We start from the raw sequence: 22,214 nt of genomic DNA, 5'->3' as shown, positions 1-22,214 counted from the left end.
TGGAATACTATGCAGCCATAAAAAAGGATGAGTTCATGTCCTTTGTAGGAACATGGATGCAACTGGAAACCATCATTCTCAGCAAACTATCGCAAGAACAGAAAACCAAATACCACATGTTCTCACTCATAGGTGGGAATTGAACAATGAGATCACTTGAACACAGGAAGGGGAACATCACACACCGGGTCCTATTGTGGGGTGGGGGGAAGGGGAGGGATAGCATTAGGAGATATACGTAATGTAAATGACGAGTTAATGGGTGCAGCACACCAACACAGCACATGTATACATATGTAACAAACCTACACATTGTGCACATGTACCCCAGGAGGCAGAGGTTGCAGTGAGCCAAGATAGTACAACTGTCTTCCAGCCTGGGCGACAGTGCGAGACTCTGCCTCAAAATACATAAATAAATAAATAATAATAATAAATTTAAAAAAAATAAGTGCTAACTTACAAAGTTTGACAGAGTCATAAACTGACCCTCAGATATATTAAACTCTGTGGTTAGTGACAAAGTTATTGTCATGTTCCTTAACATGCGATTACACTGCATAGCCCCTAAGGGTTGTGCATGGTTTCATATATGGGAAAGGTTTTTGCTTTCGTTTTCCTTTCTAGTGGATATGTCTTAAAATTGAAGAAAGACTGTCTTCCATTTGTTTTTATTCCCCAGAATCTAGAACCATTTTATTCAAAGAAATCACTGAAGGCGTTAAGTGAATGAGACTCTATCAATACCTGTTGTTTCCATAATTTTACTTCTTCTGATTTCTCGTTTATATCTGAAATCCAAAATTCTATAAAATCTAGGTTTTCATATCCAACTATCTACTTGAAATTTCCAATTAGTCATTTCAAAGACAACTTCAATTCAGCATTTATCACATAGAACTAATGGTGTGTTTTCTACCTAATTTCCCTAGTTCCAGCTTTCATATTTCAGTGGACTGTAATATTATCAATATGGTTTTAAAAAAAAAAAGGAAATCTTCTATGATATTGTCCTTTTCCATTCTCCAAAATATAGTCCAACACCAAGTTTCATTGTTGTTAATGTTTTCTGACAACCATTTTATTATGAAATTGTTATGGGAGTTTTGGGTGAGAGAGATTACAAAATAGTATTGAGCTGGGATTTGAATAAACATAATGTCTGTATTTGTATGTATGTTTAGTGCTGCATAAAAATTGCTGTGTTGCTGTGAAATTTATTTTCACAAAATACTGTGCAATCTGCTTCCCATACAATATTCAATATTATATTTAGGACATTTTTATTTTCATTACTCAAGTAACTGACATTTATTATAAAAGTACAACAAATGTCATGTAGTATACTATAAAGAATAAAAGTATAACTATATTTCCAAATGTAACAATTATTAAAATACAGAAATATCCAATTTGATAAATACAGATATATGTACATATTTATAACTTTCTAAATATGCTTACTTATACATAAAATTGTTTTAGAGTGGTAATATAAATGTTAGAGGTCTGAAACACACACACATGCAGCCACACACATACCCTTCATTATAATGGAGCATGGCTGTAATAAACACATAAAATTATTTGGATGCAGGTGCCAATGTTTTATATGAAATATGTGAAGCGCTGGGATTTTCTTCTGTTTTAAAAGAACTGCTATGTATTTTTTCCCTTGGTTCCACATCTCCTTGTCCATTTATTTTCACTGCCAATGTAATTATGTAACCTTTTACCTGCTTTCCTAGCCAGCCCTATGTAAGTCAGAACTACTGTCAAATTGCTGCTAAAAATATTACGGGTAAATATCTAGAAGTGAAATAACACAATTCATTATACGGGTAAATATCTGGAATTGAATAACAAAAATAAAGGGTATTTAAAGACTATTTAAGTGTACACGATATTAATTTTAACTGTAGTCAGTGATCTATCAAAGACCAGGTCTTATTTCCTCTAGCTGTACATTTGTACTCATTATCTGCTCTCTTTCATGTTCATAAAACCTTCCCTAATAATCCCATGTGCCTATACCTTTCATCAATAAGCTTTTTGTCCAAACACTACCTAAGTCTTATGAGGAATTCTAAATGGGATATAGTACCCAATAGATTTTTCTACCAATGAAGACTATTTGTCTTCCTAATTGCTAAAGGAAAGTACGTTAAACTCTTCAAAGTTGAGATTTGCTACCTTATTCCCCAATAAGACAGCATTCAAATTATTGTTTTAGCATAAATAACAAATTCTCAGAGGCATTTTCAATGTTAGAGACAAAGTTGTCTAGAAACAATAAATTGTTCCACACTTAGGTTTTGGGATGTGATTAGCAGGCTCCAGTGTGGTCCCAAGTTAATCCCACCCAGTGAGCCCTGATTCACAGAGGTCCTGTCTTTAAGATTGTCGACTCCTACATTTTCTCTCTATTGCCCAGAGTCCCCCAAGTACTTTCCACAGACTCAGGAGACATTCCCAGTTATTCTTATTTCACTGGACTTGAATGCATGCTATTTGAGAGTATAATATGTGATCATCACAAGGGGACACCAGGCCTCTAGGAAAAAGAACTAGAGTTGCAGATGCCACAGGTGGAGACTTGAAAGGCTTTTGACTCACCCTGTTGTTTATATTTAAAAGTCTGACCTAAAAATGCTATCATTGAGAACTTTACATGTAGTGATATGAATAAGGCTAAGCTACTGTTATTGTGCCACTGAAGCAGAGCAAGTTCCTGTCCCGGTGCAGGGATTATTTCAGTTACATTTCACAATGCCATTCTTTCACAGTTACAAAGGCCATGAGACCAAGATTACATGATTATGACATCATCTATCCATAATAGGTAGATTCTACAGATTTACCTGCCCCAGACCTGTACCCTTTCAGGAATGACAAAAGGCCTGTGTTCCAACTAATTTTCCAGAAAAAACAAGAGCTAACATTTACTGTATGTTTGCTGTGTGTCAATCACATATAAACGTACATATGATACATATGATATATATACATAAAATCTTCAACATGTTAGAAAAAACAGGGTTGACACTTTCTATGACATTCCCATTAAACTTACCTATATGACCGCTACGCAAAGTTGATTACTCTTACAAAATAGCAACACATTATGACAAAGGCAATTAAAGGATTTCAACTATAACTTTTATGTTAAACGAAATCTCTTTACCAGAAAAAAAATTAAAATGTCCCCGCTAATCATTATGCACCTACTGCTCTATGAAATGCTCTTCTCTCTATCACAGTTAAGAATCACCATTAGAAGCTATTAGGGTTCACTAAGGAGAGAAAAAGTATACCTTCTCTGTGTACCTCAGAGTTACATCAACTCTTTGGCTTCCCAACATAATCCAGTCCAAAGAGGGATATTTCAGGCAACGTTTATCACGTTTGAGTGTGCCTCTCTGACCCATTAACTGAGTAACACATGAACTCAAGTTGTGTGGGACCCAGAGCAAGTGAGGCCCTGCAGCAGGTGCAGAGCAGTGCAGCCGCTCAGCTGTTGAGGTCAGAGCCCTCAGTAGACACAATGAGGCTGAAGTGTCAGCAGCAGAAAACAAGGCCATGCAGGGCCTGTAGTGAGCCCTCTGTGTGACTCACAGAGCAGATCTTCAGAATTTTACAGCAAAGCTATGATGCACTCTGCAGATGAGTGTCTTTCCTGGGAACAACACCTTCTACCTTGTCATTGTGTTCTGGTGGAAAACAAGGAGTATCAAGAGACCGTGCAACCCAGAATGCTGAGCATGAACTCCGTGTTATCCAACCCCATCCACAACATAGAATTGAATGTAAACATAACAATCCCTCTTCAAGTGCAAGTACTAGGTAGGAGATGGGCTTAAACAGGTTGAAAGCACAAGGCAATTCTATGAACAAATGGTTCTGACTTTCATGACTCTTCTCTATTTATCTCCAGGTTTCTCACAACCCACAGGTAAATCTGCATGGAGCGTTCCATGTAAATAGTCTTATTTTTATAAAACAAAACAAAACACAAGCCTGATTTACAGATGGTTCTTCAAGATAAGCCTGAACTACCCAGCAATGTTTGAATACAATATGATAGCCCCATTTAGGATTGCCTTGGAGGCCAATGGGTGTATTAGTCAAGATTCTCTAAAGGGACTGGGCTAATAGGATAGATGTATATACGAAGGGGAGTTTCTTAGGAGAACTGACTCACACTAGGAGAAGGGGAAGTCCCACAGTAGTCTGTCTGCAAACTGAGGAGGCAGGAAGCCAGTCCAAGTCCCAAAACCTCAAAAGTAGGGAAGCCAACAGTGCATCCTTCAGTCTGTGGTTGAAAGCAAATTACTGGCAAATTACTGGTGTAGGTCCAAGAACCCAAAACCTGAAGAACTTGGAGTCTGATGTTCGAGGGCAGGAAGCTTCTAGCACGGGAGAAAGATGGAGGCTGGAAGACTCGGTAAGTCTAGTCTTTCCACGTTCTTCTGCCTGCTTTTATTCTGGCCATGCTGGCAGCTGAATAGATGGTTCCCACCTAGATTGAGGGTGGGTCTGCCTCTCCCAGTCCCCAGTCTCAAAAATTAATCTCCTTTGGCAACACCCTCGCAGACACACCCAGGAACAATACTTTGCATTCTTCCATCTAATCAAGTGGACACTCAACATTAACCATCTCAGTGGGTAAGTTGACAAGTTGGCAAAGCTTCAAGTTTTGTACCTCTTTTCAAATCTAGTGTGTAAAGAGACACTACCTCCCATTGTTAGAGGTCCTAACTGAAATGCTAAAAAAAAAAAAAAAAAAAAAAAAATTCAGTCATTGGTTTTTATATCCTCCAAATATTTATTTTATGTATGTACCCGTTGCCTTAACACAATCACAAGTTCTTTCTAAGACAAAAATTTTTACGGCAGTTTTTAGGTGGTGACCATTTAAGTTCCTCCTTCGTTAAACAACTATCAGTGAAACGTAAACATCTTTCTAGTATAAAATCATAGCATTTTAGTGTTTGACCTTTTAGTCACTAAATCCAAATGCCGTATGATGATGATTTTTTCTATTATTTACAGTTTTCTTGTGAACATTGCATATTAGCTTTCCATTGACTGATAAATGAATAAATTATAAATGAATAAAGTATGAATAAGGCATTTCCTCATCATTAGTCATACTAAAAATAGTGGCAGGCATTGTACATGTTGTTTTGGATAGGAGCCAGATCACAAACACTGGCCCCTAAGACGGAGGTTTTTAAATATCTCATATTGTCAAACACATCTTTTAGAAGTTGAATTTATACCCATCTAACCTTCAGATAGTTTAGTGTCAGAAACGACATTTAAATTTTTTTATTTTAAAACCTGCTATTTTAGCAGTAAATCAATAAATTATTACAAAGGATGTAAGTTATATAGTAGATATAAATAAATGATAGACAACATCTAGATTTGTATCTCTAAAAAAGAAACACAGGAAAATGAGAAATTTACACTGGAATCTGATTATAGGCAAAAAAAACATAGTAAGGAAACTATGTAAAAATTAAAACTTTTTTTCTATTTTTCTAGGTGCCTGATTTTAAACCTCTGTATAGAGTCATAGTTTATTCTTTTACTTTGGCATGCATACGTGTATTAAAAAACATGTTATCTTAAAGAAAGGAAAAATTTTTCTCAAAGTCAAGCCTAAGATGGATTCTTTATTCAATGTCTTATTATAGTCTCAGCAGCCAACATCATTTCCATGTTCCCGTGTAGTCAAGTGAAGCCCTCTGCATCTGACATTCCCCACGTCTCAGTGGGTACTGGTAAGCAATAATGTCTGAAAGAAATTGAAGGAAGAATCCACCACTAAAATAAGACAAGCAAAACATATGAAAGACTTAAATTGGGAAAAGTGTCATTTGAGTTCAGTGAGATGCAGTTGGTCTATAGTCATTCCGTGTTTGATCATGCCCAGAGGGAGGAGACAGGAATCCCAAAATAAAAAGACGTTGGATGAATAAACACACTAAGCAACTCAGGCACACTGCCACACAATTCACACACAACCTTCCTCCATTAAGAGTGTCCCTACACAAAATAATGTAGTTATACGACATTATAGTTACTTTATTCAGCTCTAGAACTGAGATGACTAGATAATAGACATTCATCTTAGTTCTAAAATTGGCTGCTTGGGATCTGAAAAACTGTAGCTAAAAAATGAATATAACTATTTCCAAAGTACCAAATGTCACATAATAGATAGAAATCAAAATAACTGCAATGGAAACAGCCAGTTGCAAAAGGCTAGCAGAGGAAATAACACATTATGTTGCCACAACTTGCTGGAAAGTGATAACAAAGATTTGATACCATAGTCGGAAACCAAGCGGCTTCTTTTGTAACCAATTTGCTTGTCCCTGGTTCTGCAATTTAGCAGATTATCTCCCTTGGTCCATTATCGCTCATGTCCCCAAAGGAAAGACAAATTGTGGTGCTTTTCTCCTTTTCTCCATTAGGGAATACACTATGTGAGAAATTCAACACTTGCCCATTCAGGTTTCAAGGATTCCTGGATTTCTCTTGGAAATTGAGCTGTCATAGACTTTTGTTTTACAGAGCTGAGGGTTTTGTGATCACACATCTCCTTTAAGTGATAATCTCAAGCCAGGGTTGACAAACTAAAACCCTTGGGTCAAATCTACCCCACTGTCTGTTTTTATATGAACTCCTATCAAAAGATTATCTTTACAATTAAATTGTTTTTAAAACTCAAAAGGAAAATGATATTTTATGAAACGAAAATCACACAATTTAAATGTCAGCATCCACATATAGTTTTACTGGGACACATCCCCACTCATTCATTCATGCATGGTCTGTCATTGCTTTTCTACTCCAATAGCAGAGTTGAGTTGGTTGTGACAGAGACGTATGGCGCGTAATGCCTAAACTGCTTACTATCTGGCCCTTCACAGAAAAAGTTTGCTGACTCCTGATCTAGATACCAGAATGGGGCTGTCTGCCATTTAGCAACTGATTTCAGATTCTTTTTATCCCCGTAGCCCTCATATTGAATGCCTCATCTGGGAAACTGTCTTCTAAAGTCATGTTTGGCAATATAATTAAATATTTAAGCAGCTAAGCATTTCCTTCAGCCCTAGAAGACATCTCAGTGGATTTCATTATACATTGGCAGGGAAGGGGTGTGAGGATGAGGTGGAGGCCAGACAAGCCCTAGCTGTGTTAGTTCTAATTCTTTCTTTTCCTGCCTTCATATGTTTAGGCACTATTATGATTTTGGAGGATGAAGTGAGGGGAAGAAAAATAATTACCTGTCAAGTGGCAAAGACTCTCCTTTGACCAAAACTTGAATCAGGTTTCTCTGAGTCTTCGGACTCAACCTTGGGCTTTTCTCTCTGTCCTTGTAGAATCCAGATTGAGCAAGAACCCTTCTGATATGGTTTGGCTTTATGTCCCCACCCAAATCTCATCTCGAATTGTAACCCCCACCTGTCAAGGTGGGGAGCCGGAAGGAGGTGATTGGATCATGGGGACAGTTTCCCCATGCTGTTAGTGTGATGGTGAGGGAGTTCTCACAAGATCTGATGGTTGTAAATGTGTTTGATAGTTCCCCCTTTCTCTTTATCTCTCTCCCTTGTTGCCATGTAAGTCATGCCTTGCTTCCCCTTCACCTTCTGCCGTGATTGTAAGTTTCCTGAGGCCTTCCCAGCCTTGCGGAAGTGTGGATCAATTAAACCTTTTGTCTTCATAAATCACCAAGTCTCAGGTAGTATCATAAGAGCAGTGGGAGAACGGACTAATATACCTTCCACATTAGTCTCATGAAACTACCTTCCCTCAGTATCTGAGTACCCTGGATATCTGATTACCCTATCCGTCAAGTTGCTTTAGCCAGAAACTTCTTATCCATGATGTTCCCTCTTAGTGAGTTTTCATCCACTGACCCCAACCGGGTCCTTGGTCGTAAATCCCCGCTTGCCAATCCTGTTGCAGTGGTCCTTATACCTAGCCCCATGGTTCCTCCTGAATGAAGTAAGCTTTACCATCTTTAACAAGTATTTGAATAAGTCTTTCTTTAACACAAAGCTTATCATTATGTAACTCTCAGTCATCCTGGATTTCACACTAGGCTAAACGGCTTATTTTATCCTGGTTGTATTATATTTTTCATGTCTTTGCTTTCAGATATGCCAACATAGACAGATCATAACTTTTTTCCTGTAACACTTTATTAAATGTAGCAAAACGCAATCCACATATTTCAAAATATTGTCATATTTTTACTGTCTTCTAAAACCCCAAACTCGGTAGACGAGAATATGAGTTCCAGGTTATTGTAGATGACAGTTTAAACAGCTAGCTGTTTTGCTGTTGTTTAAGAATCACAAACTCGGCCAGGGGCGGTAGCTCACGCCTATAATCCCAGTACTTTGGGAGGTCGAGACAGGCGGATCACGAGGTCAGGAGACTGAGACCATCCTGGCTAACACGGTGAAACCCCGTCTCTACTAAAAATACAAACAATTAGCCGGGCGAGGTGGCGGCGCCTGTAGTCCCAGCTACTCGGGAGACTGAGGCAGGAGAATGGCGGGAACCCGGGAGGCGGAGCTTGCAGTGAGCTGAGATCCGGCCACTGCACTCCAGCCTGGGCGACAGAGCGAGACTCCGTCAAAAAAAAGAAAAAAAGAAAAAAGTAGAATCACAAACTTTCCAATTGGGGATGGAGAAAAAATATCCCCTCTTCCCTGCTTTCATTCATCCACTAAATACGGAGTGCCTCTTTTTGCTTTTCTTTTTCACATTCTATGGTTATATTAATCTGGATTCCTTGGACATCAAGTATGGAATTTTTATTGGCACATGTAATTAGAAAGTCCATAGGTAGACTTGGCATCGATCTATCCAGAATTCAAAGAATATGATCAAAACTCCGTGTCCCTCCCTTCACCTGTCAGCTCTATGTTCTTCCACTTTGGCCCCATTCTGTGGCAGGCTTTCCTCATGTGGTGAAAATCATGCCTGTTGGTGGCTCCAGGGTCCTGTTAAATTATGATTTATTAACTCAGAGAGAGCAGGCGGTGCTTGCTGGGGCAGCTTCCATAGGTACCCTAAAACCCAATTTAAGTTGTTCTGTTTGTGTTATCTACCAACTGCACATTCATGAGTGGATCCAAGGTGGTGGAAAGATTGTGACTGCCCAAGGGGGTCAGGTGTCTACCCCCAGATCAAGTGAGGATAGCGTCTTCCCCCAAAGGAAATACATTCACAAAGATGTTACAAACATCCTCTATGATTTTCTATGTGTAACTAGATAGTTTAAAAGGAATTTGCCAATATATTTTAAATTTAAAACAAGCACCCAAATCAAGAATATTTACATCACGTTAATTGGGTTGGGCTGAGGTGGGTAAGGGATAAAATTGTTTCTATGCCAAGTAGACCTAAAAAGATATCATCACTTGAGACCGCTTACAAATGTAGTATTTAAAACAATATAAATTTCCATCAGGAATTGCCAAATTAATCAATTAATTAAAATTGGGACACCCAAAATATGGATACTAAGCAGTATTTTAAAATAAGTATTTGTGTAATTCACATTAGGTATAATCACACATAGTTACAAAAAAGTTAATATAGTGTAATATAAACAGGATACTCTATTTTATATATGTATAGGAAATTATGTGTCTAAGTCTTATATATATATTTGAAAACAAAAAATTGTAAAATATTCTAAGTAAGAAGACAACATTGATTATTTCTAGAACTCTGTCTTGTCTGCTGTAGACTTATCTCAGTGGCTTAAACTGTTACTACACAAATGTATTCATATATAAACTATGTGGTTAAAATATTTGTTTAGCAAGGGCAGAAACCAAATATTGCATGTTCTCATTTATAAGTGGAAGCTAAACATTGAGTACACATGGACACAAAGAAGGGAACAATAGACCCCAGGGCCTACTCGAGGGTGAGGATAAAAACCTACCTGTCAAGTACTATGCCTGTTACCTGTGTGATGAAATAATCTGCACACCAGACCCCCAAGACGTGCAATTTACCTACATAACAAATTGCACACGGACCCCTGAACATGAAGCAAAAGTTTAAAAACATTTCAGAGCAAATATTTGCTTAAAATTACAATGAATAAATTGCATATTAATGGTTTTATTTCAGAAAAATCTGAGAAAATCTCTTTAAAATTAATTGGAACTGAGATTAAGGTAGAATGCCTTGTAAATTAGATATATATGAAAATAATAATTTCATCGATAATGCATATAAACCAAAAAAGTAGAAGATATTATAGCATTAAGTTCCAATGGATAGTAGTAATAAAAAAGATATAATACCTAGGGGAAAAAGGAAACATATGTATCTATACGGTGAAAATTGTAAAATGCTTCTTAGGAATCAGAAAAAAAATTCAAAAATTGAATAAATATTCACAACATATTTGGTGAAACATAGATTGCCCTAAAATATAAAGTTCTTGCAGATCAATATGTAAAAGACTCAAATCTGTTTTTATATATATGATTGTATTCCCAAAATAATAAATAAGTGGTTTTTAATGTGTAAAAACATGCACGAATAAATAGGCAAAAATTCAAATAATAGCACATCATTTTTCACTGATTAAGCTATTCAAACATTCTTAAATATTCAAAATTTTTATAACCCTTGGAGAAGGTACAAAAAGCTGTGCATCAATGCCCTGTTGGTGTGAAACGTGAAAAGGATGTACAACTTCTCCAGAGGAAATGTTATAATAACTACCATAATTTCCATTACATATTCCCAATAAACTAGTTATCCAATTTTTAGAAATCTGTGTTTTAGATGCTATAGTGCATGGACAGAAAAGTACAAATGCAAAGTATTTTTGTAGCATTATTTGTAATAAAAACAATCAGGAAAAAATCTAGACATTGATTAACATAGCATTAGTTAAACAAATTATATACATCAATAAAATGGTATTTAAAATCAGACTAAAAGTACAAGAGGGTGTGTGTGTGTGTGTGTGTGTGTGTGTGTGTGTGTGTGTGTTGTAAGGATGAATAAGAAATTCTGAAAGATGCTTTGGAATTGGGTCATTGGTGGGGGCCTGGAGTAGGATAACATTTGCTGTCATAAAACTGTTTGCATTGTTTGGAAAATGTAATTCAGAAATAGACAAATCATTTTACTTTTCACTCTGAGTTTATTCTATATGAGCCATTTCAGTTTCCATATCAAGATTACTGTCAACTTTTAATGGTGGAATTTTAGGGCCTCAGTTATTACTTACCAATGGATTACAATGGTCCCAACTACTTCCTAATGAGATTTGTGAACAGGTTTACAGATATAGTCTTTTTTTTTTTTTTCTTTTTGAGACAGAATCTCACTCTGTCATCCAGGTTGGAGTGCGGTGCTGCGATCTCAGCTCACTGCAACCTCCGCCTCCCGGGTTCAAACGATTCTTCTGCCTCAGCCTGCCAAGTAGCTGGGACTACAGGGACCTGCCACCATGCCCGGTTAATTTTTGTATTTTTAGTAGAGACGGGGTTTTGCCATAGAGGCCAGGCTGGTCTCAAACTCCTGACCTTGTGATCACTCGCCTTGGCCTCCCAAAGTGCTGAGATTACAGGCATGAGACACCACGCCCGGTCTACAGATATATTCTTACATCCCAATTTCAATAATAGGTTATTACTCCTATAACCAATTTGATTGTCATGTAGGAAAAAAATCAGATTGGGTGCACATTAAGAGTGTAGATTTATAGTCACATAGACTTGCATTGAATTCTAACTCTGCTATTTTGTAAATGTGTGATCTCTGTCAATTTTATATATATGAGAATAAACTTCTTCTTCCATAAATTGGAAAAGTAGAATTTAACCTCATACAACTGTTGTGAATGATTCAATGGTACAATATATATACAGCACTAATTGTGGTACCCAACATTTTTAAGTATTCAATAAATGTACATTACTGTTATCATTATTCATTGTAAATAACCCCTGTTATCTGCTCGGGATATATTTCTAGACCCCCAGTGGATGCCTGAAACCACAGATAGTACTGAACCTTATATACATTATGTTTTTATCCTGTACATATGTACCTATAATAAAGTTTTATTTATAGATTGGATACAGAAAGAAAATAACAACAGTAATAAAATGGAATAACAATAGATTGTAATAAAAGTTATGGGAATGTGCTTTCTCTTTCTCTCTCAAAATTTATTATACTCACGCTTCTTCTTATCTACTAGTTTGATAACTGAGGGCTACTAATTAACTGACAGACAGCACACACAGTGTGGATCCATTAAATAAAGGACTGATGCACCTCTCAGGAGGGACAGAAAAGAACAGTGTGAGATTTCATCACACTACTCAGAATGGCATGCAATTTAACACACGTGAATTGTTTATTTCTGAAATTGTTTATTAATATTTTCCACAGTTGGGCATGGGTAACTGAAACTATAAAAAAGTAAAATGGGGAATAAGGGGAAATTACTGTATTTTTCACACCTAATTTTGAACTCAGAAAGCTAAACCCCATGGAATTGAAAGGATGTAAATGTCTCATGTTCATTGATGTCCACTGGGTTTCAGAAACTCAGTTTGAACAAGGATTATGAATGACTGCTTAAAATATCAGCACTTTATTTATTCCTTGAAACATGTCACAGAGATAACTTAAGGATCTCCACCAGAATATAAAAGAAAATTACTAGAAAATCCTGCCACCCCTGCTTTTACCAAAATACATTTTGAATTTGCTTTCTATGTTGAAATAAATTTTATTTTACAAACGTTCTATCAACAAAAATGAACAATTTCAAAAGCACATTTTAAAAATTTCTCACTTAATAAAATTAGAGAAACAAAAGCATTGAGAGAATGCCCTAAAACAGATGTTTCATTTTATTAAACATTGTCTAATTTATGAGGGTTCTTAGAAATGATATTTTGTCTTACATGGGGAAGATAATAAGGCCTATGTTGAAGAATACTATAAAACCAGATGTTTCCAAATCAGGAATAACTATGGATCTCCTGAGTGATGGACATGGGGACTGTGTAATGACGCCATTTCCTTCTCCATATTGGCTTCCAGATCGGTGAAAGCCAACTTTGTGGCCCACGGCCCACTCAGAGCAAATGTGAAATGTTCTTAAGAATTGATTTTTGTATTAGTCTCATTTTGGGATCCATTTTATGAGTCCCTAACTTTATATTCCTTTTTCTTTTCCAACTGCTTCTATTCTAGGACATCTTAATGCATTTTATGTATCCATTCTTTTAAGAAATACGTATTGATCTTCCACTAATGGGCTAAGACCTGGGATGGAGGCTTCACTCTGAGTAGAATGGATTACAAAGTACATGACCTTGCCAATAGGAAATTTACGTTCAATGTACATGTTCTTGAAAAAGGCAATCTACTAATTAATTACCTAATAAAAATTTATCATGGTGGGCAAGGAGGGGAAATCCACATCCAGCATAAGTGTCCATTCCAGAGTCACCCCCATGATGGAAACAGTCTAGCATAATCAGCGTGAAAACTTTAAGGGAGTGAGGGCATATCGGACTCTCAGAGAACGGCCCCTTCCAGTGGCAGATTGACACTGGGCGCTGGCAGTAGTCAGATCAGCTTTGGAGATGGAAAGTCCATGTGATGCCGTGAATGCTTAACATTCATGTCAAGTGCCCTGTTAACATTGTCTGTAAGCCAACTAGGAAAGCTGGAATGAAGACAGATGCTAACTCTTGGCCATAGACAGAACTTGTCCACTTGATTATTATAAGCCTCATCCACCATAAGTGCTTTCTGTTGAGCTTACATATGGAACACAAATATTTTCATGCTTCTGTGCTATGTATACCTCGTTAGTCCCAATCTTAAAATCAAGGTCATTTCAAGTTCATCTCCATTCACAAAAGTTATTAGCCCCTAACTGTGAGTCATGCCTCATGCCAGAGAAAGTAGACATTCAGATGTGCTGCCTGAAGCTTTGCCCATTGGAATGACAGTGTCCTTATTATCTGAGGTGGGCACACCCTAAGGTTACCCCCATAAGTCAGACCCTTGTTTAAGCCCACCTGCTTGAGTGTGAGTAAAACTTGTGATTTTCTCTTAGCCCATATAATACGGTAAAAGTGGTAAGATGCCACCACCATGATACATTATGTTATATGAGATTGTGCCTTAGCAGACTGTAGTCTCTCCTGGACTTGAAGGAGTAAGATGATGTGATGTGAACTTCCTATGGTCAGAGACTGTGGATTCTCTCTAGGAGCTGAGGCTCTCAGTCCTACAACTATAAGGAATTGAATCTGGCAACAACCTGAAGAGCTTGGAATCAGGTTCTTCCCTATTCAAGCCCTTAGATGAAAATGCAAGCTTACCAACACCTTGATGGCAGCTGATATGGTTTGGCTGTCACAACTCACCATTACTTCAGAACTTGCCAAGCTACTTCTCATATATTTCACTTCCATTTGGAGGAAATTCATATAAATAGGCCCAATTTTGTGGCTTAGCAGGTTAGGTAGAACCCATTTCATAGTAGTCAGCACAGTTTGCTGGGTTGCTTGGTGTCCCTGGCTCAAGCTCTTAACTTCTACTGAAGTGCGTCAGTGAACTGTGACCTGTGTATTGCCTGGGATTCTCCCATCAGGGCTGACCTCACATACCATAGATGTTTCTGATCAGCCACAGACTCTTCGTTACCTCCGGATGTGTTTGACCACAGGACTAAGTAGCAGAGCTTCCTGCATTGTAGCATGCTAGAGAGTACCATAAAAGTATTAAGTTCTAATCAACCTTTTTCTCCAAAACTTTTGAATCCAGTCATACAGCCACTGAATGTGGCCTGGTTTCTTTCAAGGCATTTTCTCTATAAGTTTTGAATTCAAATTGCTAACTGTTGATCACTGTGCATGTCATTGTCTTCTTCCAATCTGTCTACAACACACCCAGGTTTTCTTACAGACCTTAACTTAATGTGAATTGGTTCATGAATAAGTAACAGAAACACTGACCTTCCCACGCTATGGTAAATAGATTATGTTCTAGCCAATGATATCCATTGAATTGTTTACAAGTAACCAGTATTTTGACATAAAAGCCACCAGCAACTATCCCTCACAAACTGCAAATTCATATGTGCATTTTCCCTACTCCACCCCTCCCCAGTATAATTGACATAACAAAAGGGATAGTGTGAAGATAAATATATAATTGAACTTAAAACTATAAAAGTATTAGAAAGAGAAAATAAAATTGATTTTAATCGTGGGAAATTGATGGGAAAACAGAACAAGAAACGATTGTGCCAAAAACACAAAGGAACACTGATAAAACACTACAGTTTGCTTTAGAAATTTCAAAAACAAGAAGTCAGTACATTAGTGAGGCAGTTATTCAGGTAATTAATGAAGAATGAAATTCAGAAGAGATGAACTAGTCATACCTCATTCTTCTTAACTGCATGTCAGGAATATGAGACTTGTATTAGCAAATTCTGTCACTATGATAAATTACAAAAGTAGCAATCTGAAGAAAAGGAACGGACTATAATGAGATTACAGTATTGAGTTTACATTCAATATCAATGCATCCAGTATGAGACTAATAAAGGAAAATGCAATTCTTTCAAGGAGAAATACTACAAATTTATCACAGTTAATCAGAATCTTCCATATTTGATAGTTCATAGAGAGGATCTTCCAAAAGTATTACCTTCCTACTCCACTTTTCCTTTTAAAATATATAATTGGGAAAAATTAATTATATTTGCAAAATGGGACATAAATGTTATAACTCTTGACAATATAAAAATAATATTACCAGAAAGTATCAGAAAAGAGAGAATGGAGTGTGTGCATGTAGAGAGAGACAGAGAGAGAGAGAATCCTGGATGATAAAGAATTTGGTAGGAAGAGTAGTTCCAGAGACATAGAAACTTAAAGAAGAGTACTCTGAACTGGTTCTGTGTATTCTGGAAATGTCTCTCTAGATTTAGAGGCACAAGTGACCCTGTCCCCGGGGCAAACTAGGGAGGTAGGTATTAATGGCTTGCAGTAAGGAGGCTGTCACTCAATATATGACCTTTAGGTCTCTGTTATCCAGTGACTATAGAAGGCATGGTTCTGAGTGATAAAGTATTTGCTGCCTTAGGATAGTTTAGTAAAATTAAGGAGTATAATAGGGTTGGCTGATCACTTCTAAATGAACTAAAACTTGGAAAAGAAAATAATGAGTTCAAGACTTTAAATTTGTAATTCAAAGACTGCATAAGGAAACTGAAGGCTTCAATGGCTACCCTGAAAGAAAACCATCTCTCCTGTAAACTCTGGGCTGTTCTTAAAAACACAAAGTCTGATCCTGCAGGTGACTTAAATATAGTATAAATTGAATTCCCAACTTCACAGTCTCTTTTGTTAAAGAGAGAGCATCAACAGAAAGTAAATACAATCATGAAACTTGGGATATGGATGTATGGGCAGAATTAAATGAAACTAGGGACCTTGGACCCCTATATCCTGCTGATCCTTCTTTGCCCCTGAAGAAGTCCTTCTACTCTTGCTGAGGAGGTTATTCTCTTCTTTTCTAAAGAATCTATAAAAATCTCTCCTGTACTGGCCTTGCAAGGCACTGTTGATCCTCCTCAGGACCTATACTCATCACCTTCCCTTGCTTCTAGACATATAACTTCAGTCCCAACAGGCCTGAAAGTATGTGGGACAAAATGTGACCACTTAACTAGGTTTAATGCCCTCTAAAAGGATTGCACCATTTTGCCAATGTGTACAGAAATCTAAGAAACACACGGAGCATGGAACTGAAAGGTACGATGTCCAGGTGGGAGAAATATAAATTCGATCAGGGCAAATTTGGTTTATACGAGTATACTAAGGGAAGATACCAGGCTCATGTTTCAGCTCAATGGACAAGAACATAAACCCAAAGATGGCTTACACTAAATATGATTGAAATGACAGAACTTCCTAGGTATACTGAGGAGAAAGTTACCCAAAGACTACAGATATTGGCATAATAATGTAGATTAATTACCTACCTGCTTAACCATTTAGAAGGGTGCTGTGGATACAGTACCCATCATAGCTGGGAGAAAGACTTTTTTTTTTTTTTTTTTTTGAGATGGAGTCTCACTCTGTAGCCCAGATTGGAGTGCAGTGGCATGACCTCAGCTCACTGCAACCTCAGCCTCCTCGGTTCAAGTGATTCTCCTGTCTCAGTCTCCACAGTAGCTGGGACTACAGGCATGCACCATCACACGCAGCTAATTTTTGTATTTTTAGCAGCAATGAGGTTTCACCATGTTGACCAGGCTGGTCTTGAACTCCTGAACTCAAGTGATCTGCCCACCTTGGCCTCCCAAAGTGGTGAGATTACAGGCATGAGCCACTGTGCCCAGCCAAGAAAGACATTTATTTTGGAGATCCCTACCTTCTTTGAAGTTCTGTGGTTGAACCTCTGTAAAGATCAGAAGTCACAGTGAAACTAATACCATTTAACTGAGATATTTCAGTACAATAGGGATAATGGGGCACCAGGATGGCAGGGGCCAAGTTGAGGCCTCAGTAACTAAAGACAACATAGGCAATATGGCAGTATGTACAGAAGAATCAGAGAATTAATCAGAAGTGTGAGACATGCAGAAATCTTTGGCATTAGTTACTTGATCATCGTTTCCTGGGAAATGAAATCGATGGGCATACTACTGATTTCTTAATTGATAGGAACAAGCAAAAAAAGATCTAGGTAGAGTGAACAGATGTCTAACCTGAATCATGACGCACAGTGGCTCATGCCTGTAATCCCAGCACTTTGGGAGGCTGAGGCAGGTGGATCATGAGGTCAGGAGATCGAGACCATCCTAGCCAACATGGTGAAATTCCGTCCCTACCAAAAATACAAAAATTAGCTGGGTGTGGTGGCACGTGCCTGTAGTCCCAGCTACTTGGGAGGCTGAGGCAGGAGAATCACTTGAACCCTGGAGGCAGAGGTTGCAGTGAGCCGAGATTGCACCACCGCACTCTAGCCTGGTGACAGAGCAAGACCCCATCTCAAAAACAAAACAAAAAAAAAACAACCAAAAAAAAAAAAACACACACACACACACACACAAGAAAGAAAACATAATTAAAAGACACCAAAACTGTATCTAACCACCAAATCAACAGCAATGCCACATTCCTGAAAGGATTGAGGAAATTAATGTCACCAGAATGGACTTGGAAGGAGGTGTTTCCCAATATGACCTTGTTCATCTCACCTATTTGGCCTTTGCAGGCATAGATGGTTCTTGGAGAATGACAGTAGACCATCATAAACTTATTCAGGAAGTGACTGCAATTTCAGCTGCTGTATTTGATGTTGTTTTCTTTCTTGAGGAGATCAACACATCACTGGCAGTTAGTGTGCAGTTACTGATGTAGTGAACGCTTTTTTCTCCATATTTGTTGATAAAGCAAATCAGATGCAGTTTGCATTCAAATGGCAATTCCAGCAATAAATCTTCCCGGTGCTACCCTAGGAATATAGCAACTCTCCGATCTGGAGATACAAGCTACTCTCTCAGTATTTGGTCATTTTCCTACTTAGCAGGATATCACACTGGTCCATTACCTTGATGACACTATGCTAATCGGATTTGATGAACAGGAAATAAAAACTACTATATACCCATTAGAAATTGCCTGTCGGAGATAGGAAATATAATTCACAACAACTCAGGGTCCTGGAATTTCAATGACACTTCTAAAATTCAGTGGTTTGGAGCATGTCAAGATATCCCTTCAAGGGTGAAGGGCAAGTTGTTGACTGTAGACTGTTCTACACTATGACAGACACAATACGGAAGGGGCCTCTTGCAATTTCTTGAGGCACCATATAACTCTTGGGGGAGTGGGGTTACTCTAATCATATGACTCAAAAATTACTACACTTTAGGAAGGCTCAGAACAAGAGAAGGCTCTGCAACAGATCCAGGCTGCCTTGCAAGATGCTCTTCCCTTGGATTATATGACCTGAAAGATTCAGCGGTGCATAAAGTGTCCTTGGTAGATAGGAATGCAGTTTGCAGCCTTTTGTAGTCCTCTGTAGACGAATCCCAGTGCAGACACTTAGGATCACGGAGCAAAGTCACTGTATCATTGATGGATTATAATATCCTTTTGGGAAACACTTTTTGAACTTGCTACTAGCCCTTAATAGAAGCTGTCACACCAAGCTACCATGTGACATGGGCCACTCATCATCAACTATGTTTTGTCTGTTCCACAAAGCCATTAAATATTGGACATGCACAGCGGCACTCCATCATCAAATAAAACTGAAAAATCATATCCTGAAGACACAAGAAGATTTTACGCAGAAATATCCCAGATATCCATGAGCTTATTCCTGCTAAATTACGTTATCTCTACGGCCTCATGGGTAGTTCTTTGTGACAGGATAACTGAGAAAGAAAGAAAAAAAGTTTGGGCTTGATTTACAGGTGATTCTGGATGATATGCAAGTGCCATATAAAAGTGCCCCCATGCAGAGATGGCCTGAAGTACAGGAGTGCGGGAAAGTCCTGCTGGTGGACAAAACTATGAGCAGTGCACCATTCTCCTTACCTGGAAAGAGAAATGGCCAGAAGTAAAGGTCACTATTAATTAGTGGTCCCTGGCTAATGGTTTGGTTAGATGGATGAGGGACTTGGAGGACTTAAACCTCGAATTTAAAAATTGGTGAAAATCCACAGTGAGATACCACTATACACCTATTACTTAGGTACAATTTAAAAAAATCAGCAGTATCAATTGTTGGTGAGGGTGTATATCAACAGAATCTCTAATTCATTGTGAATCTCTAATTTGATGCAAAGTGGCACAGCCATTCTAGAAGTGTTAGAATTTTTGACAAACCTAAAGATAATCCTTTCATACAATCTAGGTAATGTGTTTTTATGTATTCACCTGGCTAATATGAAAATTTATATTCACATAAAGAATGCTTAGAAATCTTTATAGCAGCTTTATTCATAACTACCAAAAGTTAGGAACAACCAAGATGTCCTTCATTAGTTGAACGGACCAGCAAACTGTGGTTCATCTATACAAAACAAAATGAAAACAAAATTTCAGCAATAAAAATGAATAATCCTTCACATCAGGCAAAAACATAGATTATCTTACATATGTATTCATAAGTGAAAGAGGCCAGTCTGTGAAATCTACCTTCCAGTGAGTACAGTATAGAAAGTGAGGAAAAGAACAGGTTTATAGTGAAGAGACCTGATCAATCCTGCCTCTGGCAGGTGACCAAGGTTAACATCAACAGGGATAAGTCATGGTGCCAGTATGTACCCTTGATATGATGAGATGATAATGGGACTTGACCTTTGTAAAATCCTCCCCAAAAGCCTAATCATTAAAAAATATAAGATAAAACCCACGTGAGTAATACTATATGAAATACCTGAGTGATAGTTTATAAACTTCTTTAAAACGATCAAGGTCATCAAAAACAAGGACTGTCTAAAAAACTGTTGCACCCAAGATCAAGTTAAAATTCAAGTTTTTAACATTAGGTTAAAAACTAAGGAAATCTGAATGATGTCTGGACTTTGGTTAGTAATAATGTATCAATATTGGTTCAATAATTTTAACAAATATTTCATAGTAATACAAGGTATTTAAAGTAAGTAAAGCTGGAACTTTCTTTATGAAGGGCAGATGATATATAAATTCTCATATGTCTTATGGTATGAGAACTCTATCTTCTTTGCAACTCTATTGTAATTATAAAACTATTGTAAAATAACAAGTCTATTTAAAAAATTGATGGCAAGGATATTTGGAGAAGATATGTATGAGTAGACCTCTCTTAGTGAGCATAAAGTGTAAAGATGTCTGTATCCCATGTGACTGCTCACCAGAGTGGCCTCATCAGAGAATTATAATAATCAGGTGGATGAGTTGACCCGTTCTGTGGATATCAGTTAGCCTCTTTGCCCAGGATCACTTATCATCATCAATGGGCTCCTGAGTCAAGTGGCCATGGCGGCAGAGATGAAAGTTATGCATGGTCTCAGCAACAGGGATTTACACTCTCTATGGCTGATCTGGATACGTCACGGCAGAGTGTCAAATCTCCCAATAGCGGAAAGCAACACTGAATCCTTGCTTCAGCATCATTCTCCAGAAGGATCAGACAGCTTCCTGGTGGCATGTTCGTTACTTTTGATGATTTCAACCTGGAAGAGGCGATACACTGTTCTTGGTGGAATAGATGTTTACTCTACATATGGAGTCACTCTTCCTACGTAGAATGCAATGCTTTTCGGCTGTACTTCTTGAGAGTCTTTGTGTTATAGAAAGGAATGCAATCTTCAAGCGGCATGACAATAATTCCACTGAACTAATAGTTGAGGCTGCTTCCTAGACGCTTTGGGGTCTTCAGGCTGTTGCATCAACAAGCAAAAAGGAGTTCAGTGTAATGGCTGAAGTTACTGATTCTTAATATGAAAGAGAAAGTTGACAGTTACTACATGATGAAATAGGTAGAAGCTTGTTTGGTATACTGGAGAGCATGAAGAGCACTTCATAGTACTAGAATTTTCTGTAATTGAAGTCAATGGAAAACTATAACAACCAAATTCAAAAAAGTCTGCTAGGGCAGGTGCAGTGGCTCACGCCTGTAATCCCAGCACTTTGGAAGAACAAGGCGGGCGGATCACCTGAGGTCATGTGTTTGAGACCAGCCTGACCAACATGGAGAAACCCCATCTCTACTGAAAATACAAAATTAGCCAGGCATGGTGGTTCCCAGCTACTCAGGAGGCTGAGGCAGGAGAATCACTTGAACCCGGGAGCTACTCAGGAGGCTGAGGCAGGAGAATCACTTGAACCTAGGAGGCGGAGGTTGCAGTGAGCCGAGATTGGGCCATTGCACTCCAGCCTGGGCAGTAAGAGTGAGACTCCATTTAAAAAAAAAAAAAAGGTCTGCTAATAGCCTCATCAATGAAGGTTTAAGTCACCCCACCAGGCGGGGAACCATGACCACTTGAAGGGTTTGCTGAGGGCAAAGGAAATTTGGGATGGGTAGTTAGAAATTCCAGCTTTGGATACCACTTGCAGAGAGAAAGAATGCAATTGTTGCAAGTATGTCTTCCTTATGTTAACATG

Source organism: Mandrillus leucophaeus, unplaced genomic scaffold (assembly GCF_000951045.1).
Source record: "Mandrillus leucophaeus isolate KB7577 unplaced genomic scaffold, Mleu.le_1.0 Scaffold16, whole genome shotgun sequence".
Taxonomy (NCBI): Eukaryota; Metazoa; Chordata; class Mammalia; order Primates; family Cercopithecidae; genus Mandrillus; species Mandrillus leucophaeus.
The sequence above is the reverse complement of the archived record's forward strand: the minus strand, read 5'-3'. Positions refer to the sequence as shown.